Source organism: Colobus angolensis, unplaced genomic scaffold (genome assembly GCF_000951035.1).
Source record: "Colobus angolensis palliatus isolate OR3802 unplaced genomic scaffold, Cang.pa_1.0 Scaffold7, whole genome shotgun sequence".
In the NCBI taxonomy this organism is placed as follows: domain Eukaryota; kingdom Metazoa; phylum Chordata; class Mammalia; order Primates; family Cercopithecidae; genus Colobus; species Colobus angolensis.
Window position 1 is genome coordinate 20,783,763 of NW_012120709.1, and position 12,854 is coordinate 20,796,616.

Here is a 12,854-nt window from a genome sequence, read left to right on the forward strand (position 1 = left end):
AAAAAAAAAAAAAAAAAAAAAAAAAAGAAACTCCTCTTTCCTCCCCTAGTTTGAAGCATTCAATAATTCAATAGACACAAACAGAAAATCAGAAAACAAAGGCGGTGGGGGATGGCAGATGAAGTGTTACCTACACTAATATTTCTCAGACTGCAAGTTGTATTCATCAACGTATCATAAAATCAATTTGGTGCACCAAATCCATATTTTAAAAACTAATAGAGAATAAAGTAGAAAACAGAATCTCAGATATTAGCACTGCATGTGGTATATTATTTGGGGAAATTTTGTTTCCATTTTACAAATATCTATTTTCACACATGTGCATATTTGTTATTGGATCATGATATAACATGCATTTGTTACTCTAGGTTGTGATTCTTAAAACATTTGAAAGCCACTGGGCTGTTCTCTGGGCTCTGGGACTCCTCTCTGATAACCAACATTTTTCTTTCCCACAGAGATGAAAGCCACAGCCCCTGTTCTTAAAGAACTGCAAGTCATGGGGAGAAATCGACATGCAGACAGTTAAGACATGCAAACAGTTAAGACACAGCGAGACAAGGGCTCTGAGATGCATAAGCACAGGGTGCTAAGGGGGAGGATGGCAAGAAAGGTGGCATTTGCTCTGGGCCTTGCAGACTGAATAGGGGTGTGTTTGGCAACCGAGAGGAAAAGGGCAGTCTAGGGAACAACGTGTACAAAGACATGAAATGACGACTCCTCCTGATAGCAGCCTCCTCACAGGTTTGTTCTCTGACTGAAGCCAGGACCTAAGTAAATATTTGGCTTCTGGTTTTTCATTTGCTTTCCTTGAAATCAAACAGACAGACCAAGTCATGAGCAAACAAAGACTAGGGTCATTCTGGTCCTAACTTGTAAATCTCTTTGACCACTGACCCAGCTCCGGTTTTGTAAGGTCCCACTTTCTGGGGAAATGTTCAACAGTCTCACTTTAAGCAAACCTTTGTGATGCAGGAAGCTGCAAGTCTCTGTGTAACATCCTGGGGAAAGAGTGGGGAGAAGAAAGCTATTAAAAAGGTCGTTAACCCATTTGGTGTCACGCAGCTCAGTCTTCGTGATTCCCATCACCTGGGTGTCAAAAGTAATAAAAGATGTCCGTGGTAGACTTACTAGGCTGAGCTTTAAAAGCTGTAACTGTCCCCTCTGATTTTAGTCTCAGTCAACTCGGAGAATACAAGGCGACCAATAAAGCTTACGGAGGCTCAGAGAACATGGAACAAGCACAGGACTAAGGGAGAGAAAACATGTGTAAATCTCAGTTTGACCACTTGATTGTCATTAAGAGCATCATTCCAGCTTTCTCAGGCTTGGGGCCCCTCTGGAAAACAGGGATAATAATCATTTCTCAGGACTGCATTGAGATCAAGTGAGGTACGTGTGAAGACATTTTGTAACCTGTTAAGTGATAAATATTAGATAACTCTGATAGTATTAACCCATTCTAGTAGGACAGCCATTAAGCCACATGTTGCTGCATTCGTGAACAGTTCCTTAGTGAGAAAATAAATCGTTCTACCAAAAAGACATATGCACCCATATGTTCATCACAGCACTACTCACAGTAGCAAGACATGGAATCCAGTAGGCGCCTATCAATGGTGGATCGGATAAAGGAAATGTGGTACATTTACACCATGGAATACGATATGCCATAAAAAATGAAATCATTTCCTTTGCACCAACATGGATGCAGCTGGAGGTCATTCTCCTCAGTGTAGTAGCCAGAAACAGAAAGCCAAAAACCACGTGTTCTCATGTATAAGTGTAAGCTAAACATGGGGTCCCCATGGACACAAAGGTGAGAACAATAGACACTGGGGACTACAAAAGGGGGGACGAGGGAGAGGGGCATAGTTGAAAAGTACCTATTGGGTACTGTGTTCACTACCTGGGTGACAGGTTCAATCACACCCCAAACCTCAGCATCACACGATCTATCCATGTAACAAACCTGCACACATACCCTCGAATCTAAAATCAAAATGGAAAGTAAGAAAATCTTAACACTGGAAGAACTTTCTTAATGAACCGAGTATGGCCTTCAAAACCTGTCTTGCTTATGCTTTCTATGCAAGTCAGCACCACAGGCACCTTGAATCCAGAGCCTTCTTCACAGTTGCTGATTCATTCAGAAGATGTTTCTTGCATCCCTGTTATGTGCTAGGCATTGGGCCTGAGCTGAGGATCCTACACTGAAGATGACGCAGTCTCTGGCCTCGTGGGACTTATATCCCGGCAAGGAAGACCAGAAAGAAATACACTCTGACACAGCCTGAGCAGAAGTGCTAGATATTTTTTTTTTGGTACTCAAGTCAGCCAGTCAGGACCTTTTGCCCACCCAAATGAGACAAACCAGGCCTTTCTTACAGCTGTACCTTCTCATGCATAGATCAGCTTCACTCAAAAAAATCTTGAGCTAGGATTATGTGTTTAAGGGAGATTATCACAAAGAAAAACACCGTTGCGAGTGAAGTCACTGAAGCTTTCTATTTCATGTCTTCCAATGAAAGCAGGGATTTAAACTTTCTGAGTCTAGCCCTCTCGTCTCCCTTGCTGGCCAGTTTCACACTGAAAGGAGATGCTTTCCCCGGCCTTTCAAACGCTTTCCTTGGCCCTCTGATTGCCAGCAGAGGGTGCACATGGCTCTTGTTGAAGCCCTTCATTCCTGAATTTGACCATTTATACGCGAAGGAATTTAAATTGAGTTAAACCTTCCCAAACAAGAAGCTTCTCCGCAGTGTCTCCTTTTTCACACTCTACTTACGAGGCTGCTAGGAAAAAGGTAAGAGGAATTCAGCGTATTTTTCTTTAACCAAAAATATGGATAATTATTTTTATGGATACACACATTTAAAAATTTCCCTTCTAGGTCTATACGCAAAATGCAAATTTTAATAAACTGTAGAGAGGCTCGTGGCCAGATTAGCATGAGAAAATGATAACTATTAGATTATGCAGTTAACTCACCATCACCTTCTATTTGCTGTTTATTCAAAGAAGAGAAAGAAGGTTTTTGTGCTTTTTCAAACCCCAGTCTTTTAATATTTAGAAAATGAAGAAGTCTTTCTATGACTGTAGTTGCCGGCCAAGCCACTATGCTTATCACTTTAATTTGTACTTTAATAGTGTCTGATGAATTCGGGGGAAGGGTTGGGGTTGAATTTCAAACTCTCAACAAATATTTTGAGTTATTGGACTTCAGTATTGAAAGCTAGGAAGTAGTTTCTTTCCTGGTAGGTTATTGTCTCTCTTCATTTCAGAGAAAAGCTTTTGAATGTTTAAACGGAAGAGGAGTTAAAGAATTGTAAACACCAGTTAGGCTGCTCTTTAGAAAGATCGGTAATCGCAACCAGGCGCAGTGGCTCACCCATGTAATCCCAACACTTTGGGAGGCCGAGGCAGGTGGATCATTTGAGGTCAGGAGTTGGAGACCATCCTGACCAACACGGTGAAATCCCATCTCTACTAAAAATACAAAAAAATTAGCTGGCATGGTGGTGCATGCCTGTAATCCCAGCTACTTAGGAGGCTGAGGCAGGAAAATTGCTTGAACCCAGGAGACGGAGGTTGCAGCGAGCCAAGCTCGCACCACTGTACTCCAGTCTGGCAGACAGAGCGAGACTCTGTCTCCAAAAAAAAAAAAGAAGCATCAGTAATAGCAAAACCAACTCACTTTGAAGCCTTCCACCTAAGCGACTGGTATGCTTCTTAAGAGCAGGGATGTAAACACTTCATTTGCACTAGAAGGAGGAAGAGGTTTCTAGAAAGGGGAGGGTAAGCAGTTAGTTTATTGCTCCTTTACCTCTCAAGGGCCCATTTCTGGCCCCTTCTCGCTGCTGCCTAATATTTGTTAAATGCCATAGAAATCCCAGTTGTTGGCCAGGCATGGTGGCTCAGCACTTCGGGAAGCCAAGGCAGGAGGATCACTTGAATCCAGGAGTTCGAGACCAGCCTGGGCAACAAAGCAAGACCCTGTCTCTACAAAAATATTTTTAAAAATAAAAAAAAAGAAACCTCATTTGTTTAATGTGACCTTTGCCCTTGCAGCATTTATAGTCTTGCTTGTGAGTTAACATTTACAAAATTACCAATCAAAACCTCTTATTTTATCGGTGAAGAAATGGAGACTCTAAGGGGGCAAGGAGCTTTACCTGTCTGTGCCTTAATCTACTGTAAAATGAAAAGTTGAATTACATATCTGTGAAGTCCAGTGTTTTATGATTTATGAATTAGAGAACAATACTTGTTAAAATAGAGTTCTAACTAAAGGACCACTTGGGTTAATCCCATCCTGTAAGATTTAAGTAAAATTGGCTCAAACCCTGTCCTTCATATAGCCCATAATTCCTCTTGTCTGGCAGGGAACTGTCGGGGGCGGTGACTTGTATTTCTCCTGGGGACCCCTGGAGTGGAGCTTCCACTTGGTCTGTGTTCCAGTGTGTGCATCACTCACTCCTAGCATGGGCTGATGCTTCTCTGCAGCACATGACCCCTAACCAGACCCATCCTGATCCCTTCATTTGCTGAAATTCCCCTGGCCCTAAAATATATAAATAGCAGCCTTTGCTAAGCCTCAAGACAACAGAAGGGGTTCGTGTTTAGGACCCTACCAACTTAAAATACTTGGCACCGTTGCTATTAACCTCATGGGGAATTCTCAGTGACTCGTCTTCTTCAGTTGACCCTGGCCATGCTGCTGTGGCATCTATCCTCCCTTCTGTGGTCCCCAGCCCACTCCTCTTGGGCTGTTTGCCTCCCCTGCTGAATTCCTGTACTCATCTCTTCATTTCACTTGCTTCTTCAAGCCGAGACCACACCTCTGGAGCTTCACTTCCTTGAAGCCTTCAAGGTGTTTTCCTTGAAAGGAACTTTGGTGCCCATATTTAAAATGAGAAAATTCTCCCCCTTTACCTAATCAGGGGCTTGGGCTCTGAGCTTGCTAGCCTTCAAGGCAAAGAGGAGAAATATCAGTTACAAGGTTCACCTGTTCATCCACGCAAAACAATGCTGTTCAACGCAAGCACGACTTTCCCCTGAAAACTCATTCACAGTTCATGATGATGGGGTCATAGTGTTTGTATCACTCTCTCCTATCTGCCTCTGTCGCGTTGTACCTGGCTTCGCTCAATTACTGATTGTGACTTGATGTTTTCCAAGTCTGAATCCTTTAGAAGAGCATGATGAAATCCTGTATGCAAAAAGCATTTATTGAGTGCTAGAAATGAGTCCAAGTGTTACATAAAGAGGAACCCAAGACAGATGTGGTCCCTGACTTCCTGGAGCGCACTGTTAAGATGGGCCCAGATAAGCAGGTTGTCAGCTCTAATATGGAATGCCGTGTGGACGCAAAAACACGGGAGAGTCGAGTCTAGTCATGAAAGGTTGGCAAAGGTGTCCTGGAGGAGGCGGTGTCTAAAGTGAAGTAAGATTTTTCTAAGAAAAAGGGAAGAAAACAAGTTTTAGACAGGGAGACGAGCATGTATGGGAATGCCCAGAGGTGAGAGGGACGGTGATTGCATTTCCAGAATTTGGAATTTTGGAAGTTGTGATTCAGGGCATTTCTGTCCTCATATCGTAGAAGGTCAAAGAACATTAGATCCTCTCTCTCTCTCTCTTTTTCTTAGAGATGGGGTTGCACCATGTTAACAGTCTGGGCTGGTTTCAAACTTGTAGGCTCAAGCGATCCTCCTGCCTCGGCCTTCCAAACCGCTGGGACTACAGGCATGTAGCACCATGCCCAGTCGTCTCGAGGAATGTTTTATGCTAGCTGTACACTGATAAAGCAGAGATTGCTTTACACAGGATCGGTGACCCTCGTAGATGCTGCGGCGCTACACCTGGGCCCCCTTCTTCAGGTCAGCACACCCAGCCCCCAGCTGCGCCGAGTGCTCGTAGCTCACAGCTCACAGCTGCTCCTTCTCAGGAGAACTGCTCTTAGCTCATCAGAGCTACCTCCTCAATAAAGGTACTCAATAAATGCTTTTTGCATACAGGATTTCACAGTGTTCTTCTAAAGGATTTAAACCTGAAAAACATCAAGTAACAGTCAGTAATTGAGCGAAGTCAAGTACAGCACAGTAGAGGCAGGTAGGTGAGAGTGACACACACAGTAAGTTACAGGTCACTGTCCCCTCCCTCACCTATAGCCACGACTGACTGATAGGAGGATTCAAAAGCCTTGTCCCCCTCCTGCGCTGGGGGACACTCATCAATGCAGTGTCTGTTTCTGCACCCCTCCCCTTGTGGATCAGGCCAAGATTGGATTTTACCTGAGGCCACATCCCTGGTTGGCTCCTTCTCCCTCTCTAACCAGTTCTCCCTAAAGAGCACTCCCTCAATGAATTACATGTTCCCAAATCCCTGTCTTGGACTCTGCTTCTGTGGAACCCGACTGAGACTATGATGAAGGAAAAAAGTTGAAATTGAAGTTTGGACCTGTGCACTAGGTCCAAATTTGAGCCCCAACCGTGAACAGTTTAAGGCTTTACTAACTTAAATTACTACCATTTTCAGTGAAAATTCTTATGTGATGCATCCATTTAAATTGGATTATTAGGAATACAGTAAATTAAACTTTGACTTATTCCAGCCTCCTAAATTGTAAATAATGACTCCAAGACCCAATAAATCATGACATTCAGGTAAAACCTCAGTCTCTTTACAAAGAGAGAATAGTAATCCATGTTCTCTCTGCTTTATCAGTGTACAGCTAGCATAAAACATTCCTCAAGAGATGACTGGGCATGGTGCTACATGCCTGTAGCCCCAGCAGTTTGGGAGCCCGAGGCAGGAGGATCGCTTGAGCCCACAAGTTTGAAACCAGCCCAGGCTGTTAACATGGTGCAACCGTATCTCTAAGAAAAAGAGAGAGAGGATCTAATGTTCTTTGACCTTCTAGGATATGAGGACAGAAATGCCCTGAATCGCAACTTCCAAAATTCCAAATTCTGGAAATGCAGACTCCTCATACCAAGTGAAAAGAGTCCACTATCTGGTGCTGATTCAGTCTCTTATGAATCTGACTTGCATAAGTGAGTAACCAGACCAGCCACGGATGCAATAAAAAAATCACGTTTCTTAACCTACAAGACCAGACACTGAAATAAGACACTGATGTTTTCTGAGACTTAACCTGCACTAGCCAAATGTTTTCATCCCTCTCTTTAATTTCCTAGAGATTAGGGTGAATGACCTCCCATAGTGGGGCAGGATGGGAGCTGGAACTTGAAGAGTGAGTAGAAAGAACTCCAATAAGACCCACTGGGAGGCAAAGAAGCAGAACGCCTCCCCACAAATGCGAGGTGCTTTTTAGTTCCTTGCTCCCAGGCAGTAAGTATAATCCATGAATTAAAGATAATTAGTGTCCTTTTAGAAAATGCAACTGTAATTGTAGACATTTAAGTGTACTTTGTGCATTTGAGAAGAATTGATTGTTTCACAGTTCAAAAAGGACCCTGCTGGCTGGAGGGCAAACTCAGCACCCTTAGTAACTTTATAATCATTAGAAGAGCGGGGCTCGAGGAAACCTGGATCTCAGGGAACAGTACAGTCCCCATAGTGGAGAATGGAACATTTTACCTTTCACATAATGGAAAACCCCACTAATTCCTAGACTAGGGGAGCTAAATGCCCAAGTCTCCTGAGGTGAACTTGTTTGTTTCCCTGTTTGGGCTCAGAGGCACCTACTAAGTGTCAGGCAGTAAGTACTAGGGAGAGAAACAGTAAATTGGACATACGTGGTCCCTGCCCTTTCCAAGTTTGTAGTCGATTGCCAAGTGCTAGCTACTGAGTGTTTGTGTCCCTCCAAATTCATATATATTCATAAATTCATAACCCCATTACCTCCCAAAGTCCCCCCTACTAGCCCCCAATGTGATGGTATTAGGGGTGGGGACTTTGGGAGGTAACTGGGTTATGAAGGTGGGGCCCACATAAATGGGATTAGCACCCTTACAAAAGCAGACACAGGTGCTTGCTCTTGTGCTCAGCTCTGTGCCGTGTGAGGACATATGGGGAAGAGGGTCATCTGCAAACCAGGAAGAGGACCTTCAACAGGCACCAGATCTGCTGGCACCTTGATTTCAGACTTCCCAGACTCCAGACCTCTAAGAAATAAATCTGTTGTTTAGACCACATAGTCTGTGGTATTGTATTAGAGCAGCTGGAACTGACTACCACAGCAAAGATGGACAATAAAATCAAACAAAACAATTCAGTATGAAAAGGGTCGTATAGAAACACATGTAGGTACGGTTTCCTGGAGAAAGTGAGTTTCAAGCTGAGACCTAGAGGACGAAGAGTTAGCAAGGTGCATGTTGCAGGTAAGGGTTGGGAGAGGAGGATCTACATTCCAGACAAAGTGCAACAAAGACTTGGGGACAAGAGAGAGCATGGCTCGTTTGAAGACACGAAGGAAGTTCCACGTGGCTGGTCTACAGAGTCTAGTGAGGACATGGCTGGCTACAGGTGGACTAAAGAGAGAAACAAAAGCTGAGTCACAAAGACTGAAACTGTTTGTACTTAATTACAAGCACAATGAAAGGCCCTTGAAGGTGGTTAAGGAAAGATGTAACAAGTTCTGGCCTTGAGAAACAGAGACTTCTGTTGTCCTTCAATAGCTTCAGGGAGGGAACCCATAGCTTCTTTGGGTTGCTTATTCTAAAGGGTAACTGAAAGAAAATGTTTTTTAAGAAACATTTTGTTGAACTTTTATTTTAAGTTCAGGGATATATGTGCAGGTTTGTTATTTAGATAAACCCATGTCACAGAGATTTGTTGTACAGATTATTTCATCACCTAGGTACTAAGCCTGGTACCCAATAGTTATTTTTTCTGATGTGCAGGTTTGTTATTTAGGTAAACTCATGTCACAGGGGTTTGTTGTACAGATAATTTTGTTACCCAGGTACTAAGCCTAGTACTAAATAGTTGTTTTTTCTGGTATAGTGGCTCATGTCTGCAATCCCAGCACTTTGGGAGGCTAAGGCAAGTGGGTCACTTGAGGTCAAGAGTTTGAGACCAGCCTGGCCAACATGGTGAAACCCTGTCTCTACTAAAAATACAAAAAGTGGCCCTGTGTGGTGGCACATGCCTGTAATCCCAGCTACCTGGGAGGCTGAGGCAGGAGAATCGCTTGAACCCAGGAGGCGGAGGTTGCAGTGCGCCGAGATCGCGCCATTGCACTCAGCCTGGGTGACAAGAGCAAAACTTAGTCTCAAAAGAAAAAAAATGTTATTTTTTCTCCCTCCTCCCACCCTCCACCTTCAAGTAGGCCCCAGTGTGTGTTGTTCCTGCCATTGTGTCCATGTGTAGTCATCATTTAACTCCCACTTATAAGTGAGAACATGCAGTATTTGGTTTTCTGTTCTTGTGTTAAGTCTGCTAAGGATAATGGTTTCCAGCTCCTTCCATGTTCGTGCAAGGGATATGATCTTATTCCTCTTTTATGGCTGCATAGTATTCCATGGTATATATGTACCATGTTTTCTTTATCCAATTTGTCATTGATGGTCCTTTAGCTTGATTCCTTGTCTTTGCTATTGTGAATATTGCTGCAACGAACATTCTCATGTATGTGTCTTTTATGTTAGAATGATTTATATTCCTTTGGATATATACCTAGTAATGGAATTTCTGGGTCAAGTGGTATTTCTGGGTCAAGTGGTATTTAGCTCTTTGAGGAATTGCCACACTACCTTCTACAATGGCTGAACTAATTTACACTCCCACCAACAGTGCATAAGCGTCCCCTTTTCTTTGCAACCTCACCAGCATCTGTTATTTTTTGACTTTTTAGTAATAGCTATTCTGACTTGTGTGAGATGGTATCTCACTGTGGTTTTAACTTGCAATTCTTTAATGATTGATAACATTGAGCTTTTATTTTTATATGCTTGTTGGCCACGTGTCTGTCTTCTTTTGAAAAGTATCTGTTCGTGTCCTGAAAGAAAATGTTTAACATGGACACAGAGAGGGGAGCAACACACACCAGGGCCTGTTGGGGGGTGGGAGGGTGAGGGGATGGAACTTAGAGGACGGGTCAATAGATGCAGCAAACCACCATGACACTCGTATGCCTATGTAACAAACCTGCACATTCTGCACATGTATCCCATTTTTATTTTTTGTTTTTTAGGAGAAATAAAGAAAAAAAGAAAGAAAATGTTTAGTTTTACATAAGCCTTTTGCTCTCTGGCAACATTTACTCATTCCATACTCCTGCCTGTAAGCCTTTGGTGACTCTCCGTGGCACATGGGATCAAGTTCAGAACTCTTAGCATGGCGTCCAGGGTCTGTCTCAATGGCCCCACCTACCTCTGCCCCTCACTCTCAGCCCTCATTCATACATGCCTGACACTTCGAATGTGTTCAGTAAATACTTGTTAAATGAAAGAACCATGGGTTGTCTTTGGGCATTTATCTCAGTGGTTGACAAATGTGCCCTGCAGGCCTTCGGGGTTTGCACACGTCACCCCCGTCCTGGATCCACCAGGAAGGTGACTGGTCAAAACCACTGTGTGGAAGGAAAGATTTTCTGTTTACAGATGAAACAAGTAAGGTGTGTACTTAGCCTTGGCAAATGAATTTTTCTACTTGGACCTAACTGCCTGAGGCAGTGGCAGAGACACTGCAGGGCCTTGGTGGAGGCTCCCCAGCAGCAGAGGGACAAGGCTGGCACCCAGATGGGACCCAGACTTGGCCTTGGGGTCCTTTGTCAAGTCAACTTAGAAGTCCCTCTGCTGAGAAGTCCCTGCCTCTGGCAGAGCTGATAAACCTTCCTCTGGGTTCTTTCCATGTACAATTGTTTCTTGTTACTGTGGTCATTACATTCTATAAAATCATCACAATACTGAATTAGTAAATATGGATCCACTGCTCCTAGGAATATTGCAGGGTCAGTTTCCTGCAAGCTTCTGGTTAATTTTCATCAACTGACCAATGTATAACTTTGTTTTCTGTTTTAAAAACACCTTATTTACTGTATATTGTTGATTCATTGGTTTTGAATTCTTGGCCCACAGCACTATGACTCACCCCTGCACGATGCTTATCTAACACGCGTATTTTCCCTGTAAGGCACATCACAGCCATCTTGTGCTTAGGAACAGAAGACAGCACTTCACTATGCTGTGGGGTCATTTTAAAGAGTGAAACAACCAACCAAAAGCACAAAATCGTAAAAACAAACAAACAAACAAAAAACATGGCCCTAAACAGCCCATGAAAGGGATGTTTGTTTATAGTATGAGAGCTGAAACAGGAAGACAGAGCATTGCCTTGTTCGGCCTCAGCTAAGAATAGGTGTGCTGGGCAACTCACCACTCCACATGTCCATAAATGACCACAAATGGGATGCAAGTGTCGATTTGGAGGTTACAAATCTTAGTAAGCAGGAAAATCAGCAAATCCAGAATCCATGAATAATGAAAATTGACTGTATTTCTATTATAGCATTTATTACTCTGAATGAAAGTTGGTCATTTATGTCCTTTCTTCCACTAGAGTCTGGTGACTACAGTGTGAGGTCCTTGAGGAGTTGGCATACAACAAGAAATAATGCCAACAGCAGATGAACATGGAGATCTTCCCATGCAGTTTTCCACATGCAACTTGCACATTCAGTGCTCATAAGGATTCTCTGAATTATGTGCTGTTATCATTATTCCTGCTTTATGGGTGGGGAAACCAAGGCTTAGCAGTGATAGTGTGAAACTTGCCTATAGTAACATAGATAGTAGTGGTAGCAAGATTTTCACATAGGCTAGAAGCCCACATGCTTAATTGCTGTGTTATTCTGCCTGTGGATTTAAGCCTTTTTGGAGAAATGTCTAGAAAAAAAAAACTACAAGACCTCAGCATAATGGACCATTCAACCACTGAGAGTGACAATTGGCCCAACTGGTGGGAGAGGAAGGAGGAGTGGCTTCTGGGAGGAGGCAGAGTTGATGGCAGGACCTCGTATGCATATCCCCTAGAGGACTGAATGTCCTCATTAGTTGGAAAAGGCGAGTGGTCAAAGCGGTTGTGAGGATGGAGGGATTTTCTGTTTATGGGTGAAACAAGGAAGATTGGAGGTTTGGCAAGTGAATTGTCCAAATTGGACCTAAGTGCAGGGCATGGCAGAGGCACTGCAGAGCCTTGGCAGAGGCACCCCAGCAGGAGAGTGACAAGACTGGCACCCAAGGATAACCCGGACTTGGTCTTGGGGTGTGAGGGCCTTTCAGGTAGCAGCCTGGCATCTGGTGATGCCAGGAAGAGTACCATCATGCCTCAACTGCCCAGGATCTAGAAGTTCCTGTGTAGCATAAGAGAATTCTCTATAGGGAACACACCTCAATCATCATTCCCCACATTCTTTGATGTCAATGTTGGGTACTTGCAAAAGGCCAAAGCTCTAGTCATTGAGTTTTCTACCATTATCTCGCTGACAGTGTGCCTGGGCTGCTCAACCTGGAGGAAATGGCTGTGTGCTCAGGCAATGGATGAGCATAAAAAGAAATATCACCTTAGGTACAAGGACATCCACAATTCCTCCGACCAGAGAGCTCCCTCCCACTCCGAGGGAACTGAGAATCAAAGCCCTCTTTGTGGCCTAGATATTTTGATTTGGAACAAAACTGCACTCGATTCTCAAAACACACTGTCGCCATTTACATCATGAGCTGCTTACAATCCTCATCTGAGTCCTTCACATGGTCACAGGAGATTAGGGGAGCCAGCTTAGAATGTCTGAGGCTTGAAGGAGACTCTGGAATGTCTCCAGTGAGAGCCATTTCCATACTTCAGAGCATCTTGTCAGATCTTTCCAGGAACAGAAAGGCCAACATCTC